This window comes from Pseudophryne corroboree, chromosome 9, assembly GCF_028390025.1.
Source record: "Pseudophryne corroboree isolate aPseCor3 chromosome 9, aPseCor3.hap2, whole genome shotgun sequence".
NCBI classification, from domain to species: domain Eukaryota; kingdom Metazoa; phylum Chordata; class Amphibia; order Anura; family Myobatrachidae; genus Pseudophryne; species Pseudophryne corroboree.
Genome location: NC_086452.1, coordinates 44,913,272 through 44,936,005, shown reverse-complemented (window position 1 = coordinate 44,936,005; position 22,734 = coordinate 44,913,272). Strand labels below are relative to the sequence as shown.

General features: G+C 47.3%; 1 long non-coding RNA gene across 1 annotated transcript in view; it reads left to right on the top strand.

Annotated features, from left to right (window-relative positions):
• LOC134957396 (uncharacterized) overlaps positions 1 to 22,734 on the top strand; it is a 248,514-nt gene that overhangs the window by 198,569 nt on the left and 27,211 nt on the right. The window contains exons 6-7 of the long non-coding RNA XR_010186583.1: positions 2,089 to 2,128; positions 9,593 to 9,632. This is a non-coding gene — a long non-coding RNA (uncharacterized LOC134957396). The remainder of the gene's footprint in view (positions 1 to 2,088; positions 2,129 to 9,592; positions 9,633 to 22,734) is intronic.

Below are 22,734 nucleotides of genomic sequence, written 5' to 3'. Positions count from 1 at the left end.
TAAAATGATCTTCAGGCTGTGTGTATAAGGTGTATATGAAACATAAATGCATTCTGTGCTTAGATTTAGGTCCCATCACCATGATATCTCTTTATGGTATGCAATTATTCCAAAATACGGAAAAATCCGATATCCAAAATACCTCTGGTCCCAAGCATTTTGGATAAGGGATACTCAACCTGTATTTGCATGGAAAAGCCACAAAGACACATTCATATTTAATTCACATAGTGCACGATTTACACATAGCCTACATGCACCACACCAGCGAGTTACACTTGCTTAAAAGGTACAGTAACAAAGGAATTCACCTTTACAGGATATGAGGGGACAGAATTATGTTAGGAGGTGGTGTTTGGTATCCAGCTGTACAGTATATTAAGAGAAATATTCCGGTAGCAGTTTGCAGAAGATAGCACGCTCCTGCGCATAGGTATGCGCAGGAACAGAATATTAATATTACACTGTATTTACTGTACTTTGATATTCGGCGGAACCCAGTGGAGACCATCTGCAAGTGCACCTGAGCCAGGCATTGCCCACCTATTCAAACCGACCTATGACCCCTCCTGTACTGTAAATGACCAGCCCTGTGACCTATGGGTGAAGAGATTACAGTTTCTTTTGTATCATGAACTGGACAAATGTATAAAACGCCAAGCTGCCTGGCGGGCCACACATTCTCTGAAAGTCATCTATCTTGATTGACCGAGGACCGGGACCGGGTGGCGCTTGCGAAAATACGTATGTATCATTGATTGTAGCCTGTATCTCTTATTGTGAATTGTATTACTATTGTAACCCCCTGCTGGTAAATAACTGTTGGTGGGTCGGATCCCAACATATTTAAATACAATTGATGTCGTGTCCCTTCCCTGCTAAGGTTTAAAGTGTATTTCAGCCACACGTGTAGCTGTATTGTGCTTACAGCGTGTCGGTGTGTGTGTACGCTAACTGGGTAAAAAGTACGTAGGTTAAGGATTACATCCAGCAGCCGCAGCGGCTAGGGTTTTAGTGTAAAAGGTATAGCTTTTCTGTCCTGTATGTTAATCAGCATTAACAGTGTATAAAGAGGAAGAAAGAATGGTAAGGATTTGAAAGTGAAAGTATATTGGTGGTCATTCCGAGTTGTTCGCTCGCTAGCAGTTTTTAGCAGCCATGCAAACGCTATGCCGCCGTCCACTGGGAGTGTATTTTAGCTTAGCAGGAGTGCGAACGAAAGGATCGCACAGCGGCTACAAAATAATTTTGTGCAGTTTCAGATAGTGATGAGCGAGGTTCGGTTTTACTCGGTTTTACTCGGTTTTACTCGGTTCTCAAAACGGCATCTTATTGGCTATCCAAAACACGTGACATCCGTGAGCCAATAAGATGCCGTTTTGAGAACCGAGTAAAACCGAGTAAAACCGAACCCGCTCATCACTAGTTTCAGAGTAGCTTCAGACCTACTCAGCGCTTGCGATCACTTCAGACTGTTCAGTTCCTGTTTTGACGTCACAAACATGGCTTGCGTTCGCCCAGCCACACCTGCGTTTTTGCTGGCACGCCTGCGTTTTTCCGAACACTCCCTGAAAACGGTCAGTTGACACCCAGAAACGCCCACTTCATGTCAATCACTCTGGGGCCAGCAGTGCGACTGAAAAGCTTTGCTATACCTTGTGTAAAACTACATCGTTCTTTGTAATAGTACGACGCGCGTGCGCATTGCGCCACATACGTATGCGCAAATGTGCCATTTTTTTGCCTCATCGCTGCACAGCGAACAAATGCAGCTAGCGATCAACTCGGAATGACCCCATTGTGAACAAAGTTTGTGAATTTGATTACAATACCCTGTATACTTTTTCACTTTAAAAGTCTTTGAGTGTTGACACTTTTTTCTGTAGATGTATGTAGCCCCTCCCAAATTAGTGGCACTAATGGTAATAGGGTTGTACTACAATGTAGACTATGTGTGCCTCCACCCAAGCATTATGGATATTATAGGCTTGCTTGGGAAAGCCAAGAAAGGGTATATATCAATACACTTTACTAAATAATACTTATTACCTATATTTACCACCGCTTGTTTTTTTTCGTTTCTTCCAGATCCCTTAATGACGTGTTCGTTCGCAGTTCGGTAGTCCTGGTAAGTATTTATTGTTCCGCAATACAGTGCATTTTCACAACAGCAGAATTTACATTTTATTTAAATGTTATACCGTTACCAACACTAACACGCTATAAATATTACTATGTTAATGTATACCAATTCCTATACACTTCCTCCTGCATGCATTACAAAAAATCAACATAACCGGTTAGGTGGAAAAATTGATAAGGTAATTAGTCTTAAGACTTATTGTATTACCTAGTGTAATACTATCGCTAATCAATTACTCCAGTCTCTGTGTCTCTCTGGGTGGAGTAATTGAGGTAACACGTTGGTGCACAGTTGGGGCCCAGTGTACAGTGATGATAGTTGGGCCACGCTTGGCCAATGATGAGATCCTGTGAATAATACCAGTCTAGAAGTATATATATATAAATATATATATATTCTCCTCCTAGGTGTGTCACTCAATTCCACGGCAAGGGGGTTGATCACTTACTACGGTTGCTTCCCCATAGTTCCACTCTACCTTCCCTATTTTCCTGACAGCGATAAGTTGGATAGGTAGAGGGGAGGTGAAAGGTGCGGTGACTCCCTCTACTGTCACTGATTGGATATTTATCTCTGTAATTTCTCTGTCCCTGGAGGGGATATTTATCCTGGTAGAGGGGTATAGTTGCGGTCTATCGGCACTTGTGTAAAAGCGATACCCCGTACCAGCTATGCAACATCTCCGGGTTCACCTGGCTGGGCAGTGCTGCGCGTCCCTATAGCCTCTCATCCATACGCACTTACAGCCCGTTATCAAAGTTCCTCCTCAGTTCGCATCGCTGTGTAGGGAGTATTAGTAAGTGAAAACCATGTAAATCACATAAAGATCCTGAATTTACCTTCCTGGTCCTCGCTGTTCTGGCTGTATTATGGACCTATGTGCGGCTGTTAGTAGGCAGGCTTACTGGTCCCCAAAATGGTAGTCCCTTTCCTCTTGCTCCTCTGACTGTGCTGCACTATGTATTTGAGGGCTGTAATTATATATAGGATTACTGCCCCCCCCCTCAAGAGGGTATTCTATTTGTCTTGCTCCTATTGCTGTGCTGCACTTTATGTCTCTTTTTGGGCAAGTATCAGATAGGGGCGTTTCACACTATAGGCAGCACTATAACAGCAGTGGGCATTGCGTCCCCCGTACCTGCAGCATCATTAGCAGCTCTGGTTACAGCTGGGGTTATTTCCGTCACAACAGCTCATCGCCCACCTGCCTCCGTTCATCATTCTCCGGGAGATGGATCAGGTTAGCGGTCTCCGCTGCTCCCCCAGCTCGGCTCTCTCACTTCCTTCTCCGCCAGTCACTCAGCTCCCTTCAGCTAGCCGCATATAGCCTTTCACCCTGTCTCTCTTTGTCTGCCTCACCGCTCTGGCTCTCCTCTTCCCGGGGGGTAACGGTCTCTAACCGACATTATCCTCGTGCGCTGCTTGAAGTCCTCCCCCGCATGTGATCACACTTTTTACAGCATGAGGGGATTCTGGACTAGTCTCTCTATCCCCGCTCATGCCAATTTACTCATATAATCCCATAGTTCAATAACCATAGGGATATATCGTTCTCCATAATCCCCCATATATATTATATAGTTAAAATAGTTACACTTTTTTACAATATATATATTATAAACAATTCATATATTTACACCTAGCATACCAGGTATATCTATTCATAGGGTCCTTGCCTATTTAGAAATATCTTCTCTTCACCCCAGTGAGCATAGATAATAGGGTGTTACATTCTCCCCCTGGTGAGTACACTTAGATTTGAAGTGGACATCACCATCTATAAAAGTGCTCTATGGTTTTAACTAACAATGACATGGGGTAAAGTATACCCGAAATATGGCCATGACAATACCACGTGAGGATGCAATACCAATGGAACTTCAGTTGGGGTTCCCAACTGCTCGTAGGTGAGTATTCTAGGGGGTTTACGAACTCTTTGCGGTCTAGGGGACATAGATACCTGAGTAGGGACATTCCCTATCTCTCCCCCAGCTTCTTCCATTACATATGAATCTTCGTCGTTTCCCCAACTACCATCATCCACAATACCCCCATCATCTTGTTCCCAACTCTGGACGGGTCCCCGCTCCTCAGATAGTACATCCATGGGTGGTTCAGGTGCTATCCTGTCATCCATCGTCTCCTGATAGTAAAATCCCATGGGATAATCCTCCAGTCTTGCATCCTCCTCCTCTCCTTCATCATAGATATTCACGGGATTCGGCTTAGTACTTTTACTAGTCTTCTCTCCTTGTGTCCGAGGATTCCCCATTCCCTCCCATCGAATATCTTGCGAGATAGGAAGCAAGTGCTGTCGATGGTAAGTTACCCTTGGTCCCTGCCCATTGACCGGTATGAGCTGGTAGGCAGGAATATTCGGCAACTGCTTCACTACCATATACGGTTCAGATCTCCATCGATTATGCAGTTTCTGTTTTCTAGGCACTCCTAAAGCCCGAATTAACACTCGATCCCCTGGCTTTAAACGGTGTTCCTTGACGTGACTATCAAATTGGGCTTTATTCCTTTCTCCCAGCTTACGGGCCGCCTTCTGAGCTAGCTGATAAGCCTCATTCAGCTGCTGCCTGAGTTGTTTAACATACTGAGTGTGAGACGAAATGGATGAGGTGTTGATCCTGGTTCCCATACAGACATCTATAGGTAATCGCGCCTCTCGTCCAAACATAAGGTAATAAGGGGTAAATCCTGTAGCCTCATTCCGAGTGCAGTTATATGCATGGACCAAGGGAGATACATAACGTCGCCACTGCGGTTTCTTTTCTGCTCCCAACGTTCCTAACATGTTCAATAAGGTCCGATTGAACCGCTCGGGCTGTGGGTCTCCTTGCGGGTGATATGGTGAAGTACGGGATTTCTGGATACCACAGCACTGACATAATTCCCGAATTAAACGACTCTCGAACTCTCTTCCCTGATCGGAATGTATCCTTGCGGGTAAACCATAGTGTATGAAAAATTTTTCCCAGAGAGTCTTGGCAACGGTCACAGCTCTTTGATTCACTGTTAGATATGCCTGGGCATATCGGGTAAAGTGGTCAGTGACCACTAATATATGGCTGTCCTGGCCCCCTGAGCCTTCAAGTGTCAAAAAGTCAATGCAGATTAAATCCATTGGTCCACTACTGGTAATATTTACTAATGGTGCAGTCCGAGGAGGCAATGTTTTCCTAAGAATGCAACTTCCGCAGGTTCGGCAGAATTGTTCGATGTCCCGATTCATGAAAGGCCAGAAGAATCGGTCAGCCACTAATCCCTGTGTTTTGTCATAGCCCAGATGACCGTGTTGGTCATGCAGCGATTCCAACACCAACTGCTTATATTTGGTGGGCAGTATTATCTGTAATTTAAGATTTCCATCATTCTTATAGGTTCCTCGATATAATATCCCTTTCTTCACCCTCAGCTTCTTACGTTGTTGTAACAATACCATCGCCTCTCTAGACAATTGTGCGCGAATTATACAGTGTTTTGGATCCTCCATGAGTCGTAGCACCGGGATGATATCTGGGTCATTCCATTGCTCTTGCGACAGCTGCACCGGCGTTATCACCCCTACTCCTTCCATAGCCGCCCGTCCCAACCAGCAGTAAGAGGAAGGGATGGCTAATTCTGACGCCCCAGTTGCAAGTATGGCAGCCGTCTCACTGTGCCTATTGCTACTGATATGATGACATAATCCTTTTACTGCAGCCGCCGGCACTTCAACCCATTCCTCTGCGGTACCACACCCTTCATCATGAGGCATTCGCGATAACGCATCCGCATCTTGATTGTTAGCTCCCGGTCGGTATTTAATTGTGAAGTCATAGTTGGTTAATGCAGCCAACCACCTATGACCGGTTGCGTCTAATTTAGCTGAAGTCTGTATATACGTCAGTGGGTTGTTATCTGTTTGGACTGTGAAATGGACACCGTAGAGATAATCATGGAACTTTTCAATTATTGTCCATTTCAACGCCAGGAATTCCAGTTTATGTACCGGATAATTCTTCTCACTGACGGAAAGCCCTCGGCTGACGTATGCAATGGGCCGTAACCGCTGTTCTTGTTTCTGGTATAGAACTCCTCCGATACCTTCGAACGAGGCATCAATATGCACTTCATAAGGGAGATCGGGCTGAGCATATGCTAACACTGGAGACCGGGTGAGTTGATCTTTCAAAGCAATAAACGATTCCTCACACTGAGCAGTCCACCGGGGCCCGAAAGATTCTTCAGGTTTGTAGTAGGGAGTTCCTACTTCTGGTCTAATATGGGAGCTCTTAGTACTAGGCGGATACCCTTTGGTCAATTCCGTTAACGGTTTAGCGATTTTAGAGTACAGTGGTACAAATTTCCGGTAGTATCCGCAAAAACCTAAAAAGGACCTTAACTCTTTGAGGTTGTCTGGCCTAGGCCAGTTCTTCACAGTAGCCACCTTATCTGGGTCCGTAGCTATGCCATGCCGGCTCACAATGTGCCCCAAATACTTGACCGAGGATCTACACAGTTTGCATTTTTCCATGGACAGCTTCAATCCCCTAACCTGCAGTCGTTCCAGTACTTTAAGTAACCGTCTATTGTGCTCCTCCAGGTCCTTCCCAAATACGATTATGTCATCGAGGTATACCAACACTTCACGGTAGCACATGTCACCGACAGTTTTCTCCATAGTTCTCTGAAACGTAGCCGGGGCCCCCCTTATGCCTTGCGGCATTTTCAAGAACTCAAAGAACCCAATAGGACAGATGAATGCTGTTTTTGCTCTGTCCTCCGCATTCATCGGGATCTGATAATACCCGCAGCGCAGGTCAAGGACAGAGAACCACTGACTTCCCTGGAGGCAATCTAATGCCTCATCCACTTTCGGCACCGTGTACTGATCAGGCACCGTCCTACTGTTCAGGGTCCTGTAGTCTATACACAACCTGATCTCTCCATTTTTCTTACGAGCGACTACAATAGGGGAAGCATATTGACTCTCCGAATCGGCAATTACATTATTTTCCAGAAGATTACGTAGATGCACCCTTACATCGTCGAAATCGGCAGGGGCCAATCTTCGGGATCTCTCCCGGAAGGGAGTGTCATTATTCAATTTGATGTGATGCTCCACTCCCGAGGCGGTCCCTAGATCCCAATCGCTCTTAGAAAACACATTCTCCATCACCTTAAGCTGTTCTATTAACTGCTGCCTACTTTTGTCATCAATGTCGCTTCCCTCAAAACAGCTCTCAAGCTTGCTCTGTATCGATATGTCGTCAGAATCATGAATTGCTTCGTCAGCACCCCTCACAACATGACTTCCAATTACAGGATACTCATAGTTACTCCTTTCAGGGGAAGTATTTAGTATGACTTTATTCTCTCTCTCTTGCTTCTCGCACCATCGCATGAGATGGCGGAACATATTGGTGTTAGTTCCCACAATGGCAGCGAGTTGACCGTTGTCCCCCGGCGAATCTGGACACACCAATGCGACCAGTTGAACAGTTTCATTTGGAGTAATCAGTCCGGGGTCAAAGGTAATTTGAGTAATGATATAGCCCAAGTACGGATACTTCTGCTCACTCAATCCCCAAATAGTAAGACCACATAGAGGTTGAATGGGTACATCAGGCAAATGGTTCTTATACCAAGTCTCAAACACGATGGACACTTGTGATCCACTATCCATCAGTACTGTACCGGCATGTCCATTTATTATGGCCTTCACCAGGGGAGCATGCCCCATTAGCGTCTCAGGGATGGTTGAAGACCATTGTGCACTCCCCATTGCTAGAACATTTATTATTGGGGAGCCTGTGAGGGGGTCACAGCACTCCCGTTGGGGTTTTCCCACTGAGCCCCTCTCCTCCGACCAGAGTCCTGCTGACTTTCCCGTCCTTCCAGCCTCCCACTTGGACATTCAAAGGACCGATGTCCAGGTTGTCCGCAACTATAACAAATAATGGGAGCTCGACTTCCACGACTCCTCCCTCTCTCTCCACCAGGGGGCCAGTAGGACCTAGATGTAGTATTGGCCTGTAGGGCAATTAACTGATCTATTTTCTTGTTTTGCTCTTCGAGCAATTTGAACAAACGATCTTCAAGAAGTGGAGGAGCCGGAGTAGGTAGTACCACCTTTACCTTCTTGATAGTTTTATCTCGAGTTTCCATTTGTACCTCCTCTAACTTTACTTCCTTTACTAAGTCAGTTAAGGTAGGTGGGGGACCTGAAGCCATGGTACATCGAAGGCGCTGGGCAACAGGGTGGTTAGTCAATGCCCCTTTTAACACTTGCTTCCTACGGCTCTCATTGACACCCTCAGGAGCTATACCACCTTTATCCACAATTTTATAGATCAATCTATCCACCCGGTAGATGTAGTGAGTCAAAGTCTCCCTGGGTTCTTGATACGTAAGAGTCAGTCGTGCCATTAGGTCCCCCACATCCTCGATAGTGCCAAATGAAAAATCCAGCGCTTCGATATAGTCTTTCAGGGTAGCTGATGCTGTACTTCGCCTTGTGGCCTGTATAACCCCCATAGCGGGTCCCCGAAGACTCTCCACTATGCGCTGGTTTTTTATGTGCTCTGGACATTGCCATTCCTCCGAGTGTTGAATAGCTGCTTCTCGCCAGTTGTCATATGTCTCTTCTCCAGCCGGCACTGGAGTAATACCGGAAAATATTCTCAAACGCCGATATCCACCTTCATAGTGCCATCGTTCTAATTGGCTAACCATCTTGTCTACTGCCTTTTCATCTCCGATTCCGGTAGCCTCATCTTTGGTCGCAATAGGTTCCTGCTCGTTACTGGTAGTGCAGAGAACCCCCCCAGATATTGGGCCCCTGATACCAGTGTCCCCCCCAGAGGTAGTCTCTTCATCGTCGTGGTCTCTTCCTTCAGGCCACAGAACCTGTACTTTCTGTCCTATGACCCCTTTCAGTACCATCATACTTGGGATTAATGTCGAATCCAATGGGTTTCGGTTGCTAATCAATACCGCATAGGTATCACCATATGGCCCTTTCCATCGGTCAACAACGCAGGGCTGGTCAATACCATATAAACTCCCCACCAATTTAAGAATTAATTCATCACTGTGGTCTGACAGATTTCCCCTTAATCCGAAACTGCAAAGGGGTTCAACTCCCTTCTCTATACACCATCGATATACTGCAGCAACTGTTACTTCCTCCATAATCCCTATTATACAATCCTATAACCAAAATAAGCCACTCTCCTAAGCATCTCAGCAGTGCCTCCAATGTAGCCTCTCCCAAATTAGTGGCACTAATGGTAATAGGGTTGTACTACAATGTAGACTATGTGTGCCTCCACCCAAGCATTATGGATATTATAGGCTTGCTTGGGAAAGCCAAGAAAGGGTATATATCAATACACTTTACTAAATAATACTTATTACCTATATTTACCACCGCTTGTTTTTTTTCGTTTCTTCCAGATCCCTTAATGACGTGTTCGTTCGCAGTTCGGTAGTCCTGGTAAGTATTTATTGTTCCGCAATACAGTGCATTTTCACAACAGCAGAATTTACATTTTATTTAAATGTTATACCGTTACCAACACTAACACGCTATAAATATTACTATGTTAATGTATACCAATTCCTATACACTTCCTCCTGCATGCATTACAAAAAATCAACATAACCGGTTAGGTGGAAAAATTGATAAGGTAATTAGTCTTAAGACTTATTGTATTACCTAGTGTAATACTATCGCTAATCAATTACTCCAGTCTCTGTGTCTCTCTGGGTGGAGTAATTGAGGTAACACGTTGGTGCACAGTTGGGGCCCAGTGTACAGTGATGATAGTTGGGCCATGCTTGGCCAATGATGAGATCCTGTGAATAATACCAGTCTAGAAGTATATATATATAAATATATATATATTCTCCTCCTAGGTGTGTCACTCAATTCCACGGCAAGGGGGTTGATCACTTACTACGGTTGCTTCCCCATAGTTCCACTCTACCTTCCCTATTTTCCTGACAGCGATAAGTTGGATAGGTAGAGGGGAGGTGAAAGGTGCGGTGACTCCCTCTACTGTCACTGATTGGATATTTATCTCTGTAATTTCTCTGTCCCTGGAGGGGATATTTATCCTGGTAGAGGGGTATAGTTGCGGTCTATCGGCACTTGTGTAAAAGCGATACACCGTACCAGCTATGCAACATCTCCGGGTTCACCTGGCTGGGCAGTGCTGCGCGTCCCTATAGCCTCTCATCCATACGCACTTACAGCCCGTTATCAAAGTTCCTCCTCAGTTCGCATCGCTGTGTAGGGAGTATTAGTAAGTGAAAACCATGTAAATCACATAAAGATCCTGAATTTACCTTCCTGGTCCTCGCTGTTCTGGCTGTATTATGGACCTATGTGCGGCTGTTAGTAGGCAGGCTTACTGGTCCCCAAAATGGTAGTCCCTTTCCTCTTGCTCCTCTGACTGTGCTGCACTATGTATTTGAGGGCTGTAATTATATATAGGATTACTGCCCCCCCCTCAAGAGGGTATTCTATTTGTCTTGCTCCTATTGCTGTGCTGCACTTTATGTCTCTTTTTGGGCAAGTATCAGATAGGGGCGTTTCACACTATAGGCAGCACTATAACAGCAGTGGGCATTGCGTCCCCCGTACCTGCAGCATCATTAGCAGCTCTGGTTACAGCTGGGGTTATTTCCGTCACAACAGCTCATCGCCCACCTGCCTCCGTTCATCATTCTCCGGGAGATGGATCAGGTTAGCGGTCTCCGCTGCTCCCCCAGCTCGGCTCTCTCACTTCCTTCTCCGCCAGTCACTCAGCTCCCTTCAGCTAGCCGCATATAGCCTTTCACCCTGTCTCTCTTTGTCTGCCTCACCGCTCTGGCTCTCCTCTTCCCGGGGGGTAACGGTCTCTAACCGACATTATCCTCGTGCGCTGCTTGAAGTCCTCCCCCGCATGTGATCACACTTTTTACAGCATGAGGGGATTCTGGACTAGTCTCTCTATCCCCGCTCATGCCAATTTACTCATATAATCCCATAGTTCAATAACCATAGGGATATATCGTTCTCCATAATCCCCCATATATATTATATAGTTAAAATAGTTACACTTTTTTACAATATATATATTATAAACAATTCATATATTTACACCTAGCATACCAGGTATATCTATTCATAGGGTCCTTGCCTATTTAGAAATATCTTCTCTTCACCCCAGTGAGCATAGATAATAGGGTGTTACATGTATAATGGGGTATGGGTCATTAGGTCGACATGCACTAGGTCGACAGGTGAAAAGGTCGACATGAGTTTTTGTACTTTTTTTGGTGTTGTTTTCTTCGTAAAGTGACCGGGTACCCCAATTAGTGCACCGCGTCCCCTCGCATGGCTCACTTCACTCGCCATGCTGCGGGCAAGGTGCCTCGCTCTGCTACCGCTGCACTCGGCACAGGTTACCGTTCCCAATTGTAGTCCACGTGGATCGTAAAGTATTAAAAAGTCCAAAAATTAAAAAAAATTGAAAAACTCATGTCGACTTTTTGACCCGTTGATCTAATGCCCATGTCGACCTTCAATAGTCAACCTAATGACTGTCGACTAATATAATGATGCAATTCACCCCAGCCCTTCTAGTGGCCACCTGCATCTCTCTCTCCGAGAGGTGGTGGGGGGGGATTTGCAGGTTAGGGGGCGGTAGGCTTAAGCCTTGGCTAGGGTGCAGAGAGATCTTGCCCCCGGCCCTGAGGGTGAATATGATCTGCAGGAGGCAGGACCCCTCTCACAGCAGCCAGCGCCTGTGGGGAGAGACTTACTCTTGACTGCAGACTTCCCCCCACTCTACTGTCCACTCCACCTCGCAGCGATACAGGGGGCACAGGCAGCTGCACTGGAGGACCATGCACCCCTCAGCAGATGACCTAGGCTAGGCCCCTCTGACAAGCCCTGTCCCAAGCAATTAGTAAGCTTCCCCCACCTATCTTTGCGGCACCCCTGGAAAGAGCGTGTGACAGTTACACTGCCGACCCACCAGTGTCACAACTCCATCCCAAATTAGCCTTGGCCGATGTTGGGAGGTACGTGTGAAGTCACAGAGGTCTCTCGAAGCCACACTGCTTAATATTCTAGGCAACCAGAGCAATCCATATTTTTACACAGAACCCTGCAGTCATGATATTAGCTTAATTCATTCTCGAGCCACACAATGTTGGGGGACTTACTTTCAATATGCTTGGTAACCCTCATTAATCCAGGTGTTTGCCTTTTCAACGATCTGTGTATATATTATATATTATAAATATATATATATATATATATATAATAAGATTTTACTCACCGGTAAATCTATTTCTCGTAGTCCGTAGTGGATGCTGGGAACTCCGTAAGGACCATGGGGAATAGCGGCTCCGCAGGAGACTGGGCACAACTAAAGAAAGCTTTAGGTCACCTGGTGTGCACTGGCTCCTCCCACTATGACCCTCCTCCAAGCCTCAGTTAGGACACTGTGCCCGGACGAGCTGACATAATAAGGAAGGATTTTGAATCCTGGGTAAGACTCATACCAGCCACACCAATCACACCATATAACTCGTGATATTAAACCCAGTTAACAGTATGAATATAACTGAGCCTCTCAACAGATGGCTCAACAATAACCCTTTAGTTAGGCAACAACTATATACAAGTATTGCAGACAATCCGCACTTGGGATGGGCGCCCAGCATCCACTACGGACTACGAGAAATAGATTTACCGGTGAGTAAAATCTTATTTTCTCTGACGTCCTAGTGGATGCTGGGAACTCCGTAAGGACCATGGGGATTATACCAAAGCTCCCAAACGGGCGGGAGAGTGCGGATGACTCTGCAGCACCGAATGAGAGAACTCCAGGTCCTCCTCAGCCAGGGTATCAATTTTGTAGAATTTAGCAAACGTGTTTGCCCCTGACCAAGTTGCAGCTCGGCAAAGTTGGAAAGCCGAGACCCCTCGGGCAGCTGCCCAAGATGAGCCCACCTTCCTTGTGGAATGGGCTTTTACAGATTTTGGCTGCGGTAGTCCAGCCGCAGAATGCGCCAGCTGAATTGTGCTACAAATCCAGCGAGCAATAGTCTGCTTAGAAGCAGGAGCACCCAGTTTGCTGGGTGCATACAGGATAAACAGCGAGTCAGTTCTCCTGACTCTAGTCGTCCTGGAAACATAATTTTTCAAGGCCCTGACTACGTCCAGTAACTTGGAATCCTCCAAGTCCCTAGTAGCTGCAGGCACTACAATAGGTTGGTTCAAGTGAAAAGCTGATACCACCTTAGGGAGAAACTGGGGACGAGTCCTCAAGTCTGCCCTATCCATATGGAAAATCAGATAAGGACTTTTATATGACAAAGCCGCCAATTCTGATACACGCCTGGCCGAAGCCAAGGCCAATAACATGACCACTTTCCGCGTGAGATATTTTAGATCCACGGTTTTTAGTGGCTCACACCAATGTGATTTTTAAGAAACTCAACACAGTTGAGAACCCAAAGTGCCACTGGAGGCACAACCGGGGGCTGAATATGCAGCACTCCTTTTACAATGTCTGAACTTCAGGTACTGAAGCTAGTTCTTTCTGGAAGAAAATCGACAGAGCCGAGATCTGTACCTTAATGGAGCCTAATTTTAGGCCCATAGACACTCCTGCTTGTAGGAAATGCAGAAATCGACCTAGTTGAAATTCCTCTGTTGGGGCCTTTTTTGGCCTCACACCAAGCAACATATTTTCGCCATATGCGGTGATAATGTTTTGCAGTTACATCTTTCCTGGCTTGAATCAGCGTAGGAATGACTTCCTCCGGAATGCCCTTTTCCTTCAGGATCCGGCGTTCAACCGCCATGCCGTCAAAACGTAGCCGCGGTAAGTCTTGGAACAGACAGGGCCCCTGCTGCCGCAGGTCCTGTCTGAGCGGCAGAGGCCATGGGTCCTCTGATATAATTTCTTGAAGTTCTGGGTACCAAGCTCTTCTTGGCCAATCCGGAACCACGAGTATCGTTCTTACTCCTCGCCTTCCTATTATTCTCAGTACCTTTCGTATGAGAGGCAGAGGGGGGAACACATAAACCGACTGGTACACCCACGGTGTTACCAGAGCGTCCACAGCTATCGCCTGAGGGTCCCTTGACATGGCGCAATATCTTTTATAGCTTTTTGTTGAGGCGGGACGCCATCATGTCCACCTGTGGCCTTTCCCAATGGTGTACAATCCTTTGGAAGACTTCTGGATGAAATCCCCACTCTCCCGGGTGGAGGTCGTGTCTGCTGAGAAGATCTTCTTCCCAGTCGTCCACTCCGGGAATGAACACTGCTGACAGTGTTAACACATGATTTTCCGCCCATCGGAGAATCCTTGTGGCTTCTGCCATCGCCATCCTGCTTCTTGTGCCGCCCCGTTGGTTTACATGGGCGACTGCCGTGATGTTGTCTGATTGGATCAGTACCGGCTGGTTTTGAAGCAGAGGCCTTGCCTGACTCAGGGCATTGTAAATGGCCCTCAGTTCCAGAATATTTATGTGTAGGGAAGTCACCTGACTTGACCAAAGTCCCTGGAAGTTTCTTCCCTGTGTGACTGCCCCCCAGCCTCAAAGGCTGGCATCCATGGTCACTAGGACCTAGTCCTGTATGCCGAACCTGCGGCCCTCTTGAAGATGGGCACTCTGCAGCCACCACAGTAGAGATACCCTGGTCCTTGAAGACAGGGTTATCAGCCGATGCATCTGAAGATGTGATCCGGACCACTTGTCCAACAGGTCCCACTGAAAAAGTTCCTGCATGGAACCTACCGAATGGGATTGCTTCGTAGGAAGCTACCATTTTTCCCAGGACTCGCGTGCAATGATGCACCGATACCTGTTTTGGCTTCAGGAGGTCTCTGACTAGAGATGACAGCTCCTTGGCTTTCTCCTCCGGGAGAAACATTTATTTCTGTTCTGTGTCCAGAACCATCCCCAGGAACAGTAGACGTGTCGTAGGAACCAGCTGTGACTTTGGACTGTTTAGAATCCAACCGTGCTGTTGTAGCACTTTCCAAAATAGTGCTACCCCGACTAGCAACTGCTCCTTGGACCTTGCCCTTATAAGGAGATTGTCCAAGTACGGGATAATTAAAACTCCCTTTTTTTTAAGGAGTATCATCATTTCGGCCATTACCTTGGTAAACACCCTCGGTGCCATGTACAGTCCAAACGGCAGTGTCTGGACTTGGTAATGGTAATCCTGTACCACAAATCTGAGGTACTCCTGGCGAGGATGGTAAATGGGGACATGCAGGTAAGCATCCTTGATGTCCCGGGATCCCATGTAATCCCCCTCGTCCAGGCTTGCAATAACCGCCCTGAGCGATTCCATCTTGAACTTGAATTTTTTTATGTATGTGTTCAAGGATTTTAAAATAAGAATTTACTTACCGATAATTCTATTTCTCGTAGTCCGTAGTGGATGCTGGGCACTCCGTAAGGACCATGGGGAATAGCGGCTCCGCAGGAGTCTGGGCACATCTAAAGAAAGCTTTAGGATCACCTGGTGTGCACTGGCTCCTCCCCCTATGACCCTCCTCCAAGCCTCAGTTAGGATACTGTGCCCGGACGAGCGTACACAATAAGGAAGGATTTTGAATCCCGGGTAAGACTCATACCAGCCACACCAATCACACTGTACAACTTGTGATCTGAACCCAGTTAACAGCATGATAATAGAGGAGCCTCTAGAAAAGATGGCTCACTACAGCAATAACCCGAATTTTTTTGGTAACAATAATTATGTACCAGTATTGCAGACAATCCGCACTTGGGATGGGCGCCCAGCATCCACTACGGACTACGAGAAATAGAATTATCGGTAAGTAAATTCTTATTTTCTCTGACGTCCTAGTGGATGCTGGGAACTCCGTAAGGACCATGGGGATTATACCAAAGCTCCCAAACGGGCGGGAGAGTGCGGATGACTCTGCAGCACCCAATGAGAGAACTCCCGGTCCTCCTCAGCCAGGGTATCAAATTTGTAGAATTTTACAAACGTATTTGCTCCTGACCAAGTAATTGCTCGGCAAAGTTGTAAAGCCGAGACCCCTCGGGCAGCTGCCCAAGATGAGCCCACCTTCCTTGTGGAGTGGGCATTTACAGATTTTTGGCTGTGGCAGGCCTGCCACAGAATGTGCAAGCTGAATTGTACTACAAATCCAACGAGCAATCGTCTGCTTAGAAGCAGGAGCACCCAGCTAGTTAGGTGCATACAGGATAAACAGCGAGTCAGATTTCCTGACTCCAGCCGTCCTGGAAACATATAGTTTCCGGGTCCTGACAATGTCTAGCAACTTGGAGTCCTCCAAGTCCCTAGTAGCCGCAGGCACCACAACAGGTTTGGTTCAGGTGAACGCTGAAACCACCTTAGGGAGAAACTGAGGACGAGTCCTCAATTCCGCCCTGTCCGAATGGAAAATCAGATAAGGGCTTTTACAGGATAAAGCCACCAATTCTGACACGCGCCTGGCCCAGGCCAGAGCCAACAGCATGACCACTTTTTCTGTGAGATATTTTAACTCCACAGATTTAAGTGGGTCAAACCAATGTGACTTTTGGAACCCAAAAACCACCTGGAGATCCCAAAGTGCCACTGAAGGCACAAAAGGAGGCTGTATATGCAGTACCCCTTTAACAAATGTCTGAACTTCAGGGACTGAAGCTAGTTCTTTTTTGGAAGAAAATTGACAGAGCCGAAATTTGAACCTTAATGGACCCCAATTTCAGGCCCATAGATACTCCTGTTTGCAGGAAATGTAGGAATCGACCCAGTTGAATTTCCTCCGTCGAGCCTTACTGGCCTCGCACCACGCAACATATTTTCGCCAAATGCGGTGATAATGTTTTGCGGTTACATCCTTCCTGGCTTTTATCAGGATAGGGATGACTTCATCCGGAATGCCTTTTTCCTTCAGGATCCGGCGTTCAACCGCCATGCCGTCAACGCAGCCGCGGTAAGTCTTGGAACAGACAAGGTCCTTGCTGGAGCAGGTCCCTTCTTAGAGGTAGAGGCCACGGATCCTCCGTGAGCATCTCTTGAAGTTCCGGTAACCAAGTCCTTCTTGGCCAATCCGGAGCCACTAATATAGTGCTTACTCCTCTCCATCTTATCAATCTCAGTACCTTGGGTATGAGAGGCAGAGGAGGGAACCCATACACTGATTGGTACACCCACGGTGTTACCAGAGCATCTACAGCTATTGCCTGAGGGTCCCTTGACCTGGCGCAATACCTGTCGAGTTTTTCCCAACGGTTTATAATCACGTGGAAGACTTCTGGGTGAAGTCCCTACTCTCCCGGGTGGAGGTCGTGCTGAGGAAATCTGCTTCCCAGTTGTCCACTCCCGGAATGAAAACTGCTGACAGTGCTATCACATGGTTTTTCGCCCAGCGAAGAATCCTTACAGCTTCTGCCATTGCCCTCCTGCTTCTTGTGGCACCCTGTTTACGTGGGTGACTGCCGTAACGTTGTCCAACTGGATCAACACCGGCTGACCTTGAAGCAGAGGTCTTCCTAAGCTTAGAGCATTGTAAATGGCCCTTAGCTTCAGGATATTTATGTGAAGTGATGTCTCCAGGCTTGACCATAAGCCCTGGATATTCCTTCCCTGTGTGACTGCTCCCCAGCCTCGCAGGCTGGCATCCGTGGTCACCAGGACCCAGTCCCGAATGCCGAATCTGCGGCCCTCTAGAAGATGAGCACTCTGCAACCACCACAGGAGGGATACCCTTGTCCCTGGTGACAGGGTTATCCGCTGATGCATCTGAAGATGCGACCCGGACCATTTGTCCAGTAGGTTCCACTGGAAAGTCTTGCGTGGAATCTGCCGAATGGGATTGCTTCGTAGGAAGCGACCATTTTTACCCAGAACCCTTGTGCATTGATGCACTGAGACTTGGTTCGGTTTTAGGAGGTTCCTGACTAGCTCGGATAACTCCCTGGCTTTCTCCTCCGGGAGAAACACCTTCTTTCTGGACTGTGTCCAGGATCATCCCTAGGAACAGAAGACAAGTCGTCGGAACCAGCTGCGATTTTGGAATATTGAGAATCCAATCGTGCTGCCGCAACACTACCTGAGATAGTGCTACACCGATCTCCAACTGTTCCCTGGATCTTACCCTTATCAGGGAATCGTCCAAGTAAAGGATAACTAAAATTCCCTTCCTTCGAAGGAATATCATCATTTCGGTCATTACCTCAGTAAAGACCCGGGGTGCCGTGGACCATCTTTACGGCAGCGTCTGAACTGATAGTGACAGTTCTGTACCATAACCTGAGATACCCTTGGTGAGAAGGGTAAATTTTGACATGAAGGTAAGCATCCTTGATGTCCCGAGACATCATGTAGTCCCCTTCTTCCAGGTTTGCAATCACTGCTCTGAGTGACTCAATTTTGAATTTGAACCTCTGTATGTAAGTGTTCAAAGATTTTAGATTTTAAAATCGGTCTCACCGAGCCGTCTGGCTTCGGTACCACAATAGTGTGGAATAATACCCCGTTCCCTGTTGCAGGAGGGGTACCTTAATTATCACCTGCTGGGAATACAGCTTGTGAATGGCTTCCAAAACTGCCTCCCTGTCAGCGGGAGACGTCGGTAAAACAGACTTTTGGAAACGGCGAGGGGAATACGTCTCGAATTCCAATTTGTACCCCTGAAATATTACCTGAAGGATCCAGGGGTCTACTTGCGAGTGAGCCCACTGCGCACTGAAATTCATTGAGAACGGGCCCCCACCGTGCCTGAACTTGTAAAGCCCTAGCGTCATACTGAGGGCTTGGCAGAGGCGGAAAAGGGTTTCTGTTCCTGGGAACTGGCTGATCTCTGCAGCCATTTTCCTCTCCCTCTGTCACGAGCAGAAAAGAGGAACCCTTTTGTCCGCTTGCCAACCAGGACTGCGCCTGATAATACGGCGTCTTATTTTGAGAGGCGACCTAGGGTACATCCCCTTTTTTTAGGCAATACTTCCAAATGCCGTTTGGAATCCCTGACCACTTTACTGGTAGAATACAACGCACTTATACTTGATGCCAGTCGGCAAATATTCCGCTGTGCATCATGCATATATAGAAATGCATCTTTTAATTGCTCTATAGGCAATAATATACTGTCCTTATCTAGGATATCAATATTTCCAGTCAGGGAATCCGACCACGCCAACCCAGCACTGCACATCCAGGCTGAGGCGATTGCTGGTCGCAGTATAACACCAGTATGTGTGTAAATACATTTTAGGATACCCTCCTGCTTTTTATCAGCAGGATCCTTAAGGGCGGCCATCTCAAGAGAGGGTAGAGCCCTTGTTCTTACAAGCGTGTGAGCGCCTTATCCCCTGTAGGGGGTGTTTCCCAACGCACCCTAACCTCTGGCGGGAAAAGGTATACTGCCAATAACTTTTTAGAAATTATCAATTGTTATCGGGGGGAAACCCACGCATCATCACACACCTCATTTTATTTTTCAGATTCAGGAAAACTACAGGAAGTTTTTCCTCACCAAACATAATACCCCTTTTTTGGTGGTATTCATATTATCAGAAAAGTGTAAACATTTTCCATTGCCTCAATCATGCAATGTGTGGCCCTATTGGAAATCACGGTTGTCTCTTCACCGTCGACACAGGAGTCAGTATCCGTGTCGGCGTCTGTATCTGAGGTAACGGGCGCTTTAGAGCCCCTGTATGAGACGTCTGGACATGCACAAGCTGAGTAGCCGGCTGTCCCATGTCAACCACTGTCTTTTATACAAAGCTGACACTGTCACGCAATTTTAACAGTACATCCACTCAGGTGTCGACCCCCTAGGGGGTGACAACACTATTACAGACACTCTACTCCGTCTCCACATCATTTTTCTCCTCATACATGTCGACACAAACGTACCGACACACAGCACACACACAGGGAATGCTCTGATAGAGGACAGGACCCACTAGCCCTTTGGGGAGACAGAGGGAGAGTTTGCCAGCACACACCAGAGCGCTATATATATACAGGGATAACCTTATATAAGTGTTTTTCCCTTTATAGCTGCTGTATTGTTTATACTGCGCCTAATTTGTGCCCCCCTCTCTTTTTTAACCCCTTTCTGTAGTGTAGTGACTGCAGGGGAGAGCCAGGGAGCTTCCCTCCAACTGAGCTGTGAGGGAAAATGGCGCCAGTGTGCTGAGGAGATAGGCTCCGCCCCTTTCTCGGCGTCCTTATCATCCGTTTTTCTGTATGTTTTGGCAGGGGTTAAATGCATCCATATAGCCCAGGAGTTATATGTGATGCATTTATTTTAGCCATATAAGGTTTTTATCGATTTATTGCGTCTCAGGGCGCTGCCCCCCCAGCGCCCTGCACCCTCAGTGACCGGAGTGTGAAGTGTGCTGAGAGCAATGGCGCACAGCTGCGGTGCTGTGCGCTACCTTATCTGAAGACAGGATCGTCTTCTGCCGCCGATTTTCCGGACCTCTTCGCTCTTCTGGCTCTGTAAGGGGGCCGGCAGCGCGGCTCCGGGACCCATCCAGGCTGAACCTGTGATCGTCCCTCTGGAGCTAATGTCCAGTAGCCAAGAAGCCCAATCCACTCTGCACGCAGGTGAGTTCGCTTCTTCTCCCCTTAGTCCCTCGATGCAGTGAGCCTGTTGCCAGCAGGTCTCACTGAAAATAATAAACCTAAACTAAAACTTTCACAAAGAGCTCAGGAGAGCCCCTAGTGTGCACCCTTCTCGTCGGGCACAGAAATCTAACTGAGGCTTGGAGGAGGGTCATAGGGGGAGGAGCCAGTGCACACCAGGTGATCCTAAAGCTTTCTTTAGATGTGCCCAGACTCCTGCGGAGCCGCTATTCCCCATGGTCCTTACGGAGTTCCCAGCATCCACTAGGACGTCAGAGAAATATAAAATGGGTCACACCGAACCATGCGGTTTCGGTACCCCAAACCGTGTGGAATAGTAACCCCGTCCTTGTTGAAGTAGGGGCACCTTGAGTATTACCTGCTGGGAATACAGCTTATTAATTGCCTCTAGCGCAGCCTCCCTGCCTGAGGGAGTTGTCGGCAAGGCATATTTGAGGAAACGGCGGGGGGAAGACATCTCGAATTCCAGCTTGTACCCCTGAAATACTACTTGAATGAAACAGGGATCCACCTGTGAGCGAGCCCACTGATCGCTGAAATTTTTGAGACGGCCCCCCACCGTACCTGGCTACACCTGTGGAGCCCCCGCGTCATGCTGTGGACTCAGAGGAAGCGAGAGAAGAATTTTGATTCTGGGAACAGGCTGACTGGTGCAGCTTTTTCCCTCTTCCCATGTCTCTGTACAGAAAGGAAGCGCCTTTGACCCGCTTGCTTTTCTGAAGCCGAAAGGACTGTACCTGATAATACAGTGCTTTCTTAGTCTGTGAGGAAACCTGAGGTAAAAATATTTCTTCCCAGCTGTTGCTGTGGATACGAGGTCCCAGAGACCATCCCCAAATAATTCCTCACCCTTATAAGGCATAATCTCTATGCGCCTTTTAAAGTCAGCATCACCTGTCCAGTGACAGGTCTCTAATACCCTCCTGACAGAATGGACATTACATTCATTTTGGATGCCAGCCGGCAAAATATCCCTCTGTGCATCCCTCATATATAAGACGACGTCTTTAATATGTTCTTATGTTTGACAGGGTCACCGACCACGCTGCAGCAGCACGATCTGCAGGTCTCAGTCTAGTACTTGAGTGTGTAAATACAGACTTCAGGATAGCCTCCTGCTTTTTATCAACAGGTACCTTCAAAGTGGCCGTTCCTAAAACGGCAGTGCCACCTTTTTTGACAACCGTGTGAGCGCCTTATCCACCCTAGGGGATATCTCCCAGCGTAACTTATCCTCTGGCGGGAAAGGGTACGCCATCAGTAACTTTTTAGAAATTACCAGTTTCTTATCGGGGGGAACCCACGCTTTTCACACACTTCATTCATTCATCTGATGGGGGAACAAAACACTGCCTGCTTTTTCTCCCCAAACATAAAACCCCTTTTATGTGGTACTTGGGTTAATGTCAGAAATGTGTAACACATTTTTCATTGCCGAGATCATGCAACGGACGTTCCTAGTGGATTGTGTATATGTCTCAACCTTGTCGACACTGGAGTCAGACTCCGTGTCGACATCTGTGTCTGCCATCTGAGTGAGCGGGCGTTTTTGAGCCCCTGATGGCCTTTGAGACGCCTGGGCAGGCGCGGACTGAGAAGCCGGCTGTCCCACAGCTGTTACGTCATCCACCCTTTTATGTAAGGAGTTGACACTGTCGGTTAATACCTTTCACCTAACCATCCACTCTGGTGTCGGCCCCACAGGGGGCGACCTCACATTTATCGGCATCTGCTCCTTCACCATATAAGCCTCCTCATTAAACATGTCGACACAGCCGTACCGACACAGCGCACACACACAGGGAATGCTCTGACTGAGGACAGGACCCCACAAAGCCCTTTGGGGAGACAGAGAGAGAGTATGCCAGCACACACCAGAGCACTATATAATGTGGGGATTAACACTATAACTGAGTGAAATTTCCCCAATAGCTG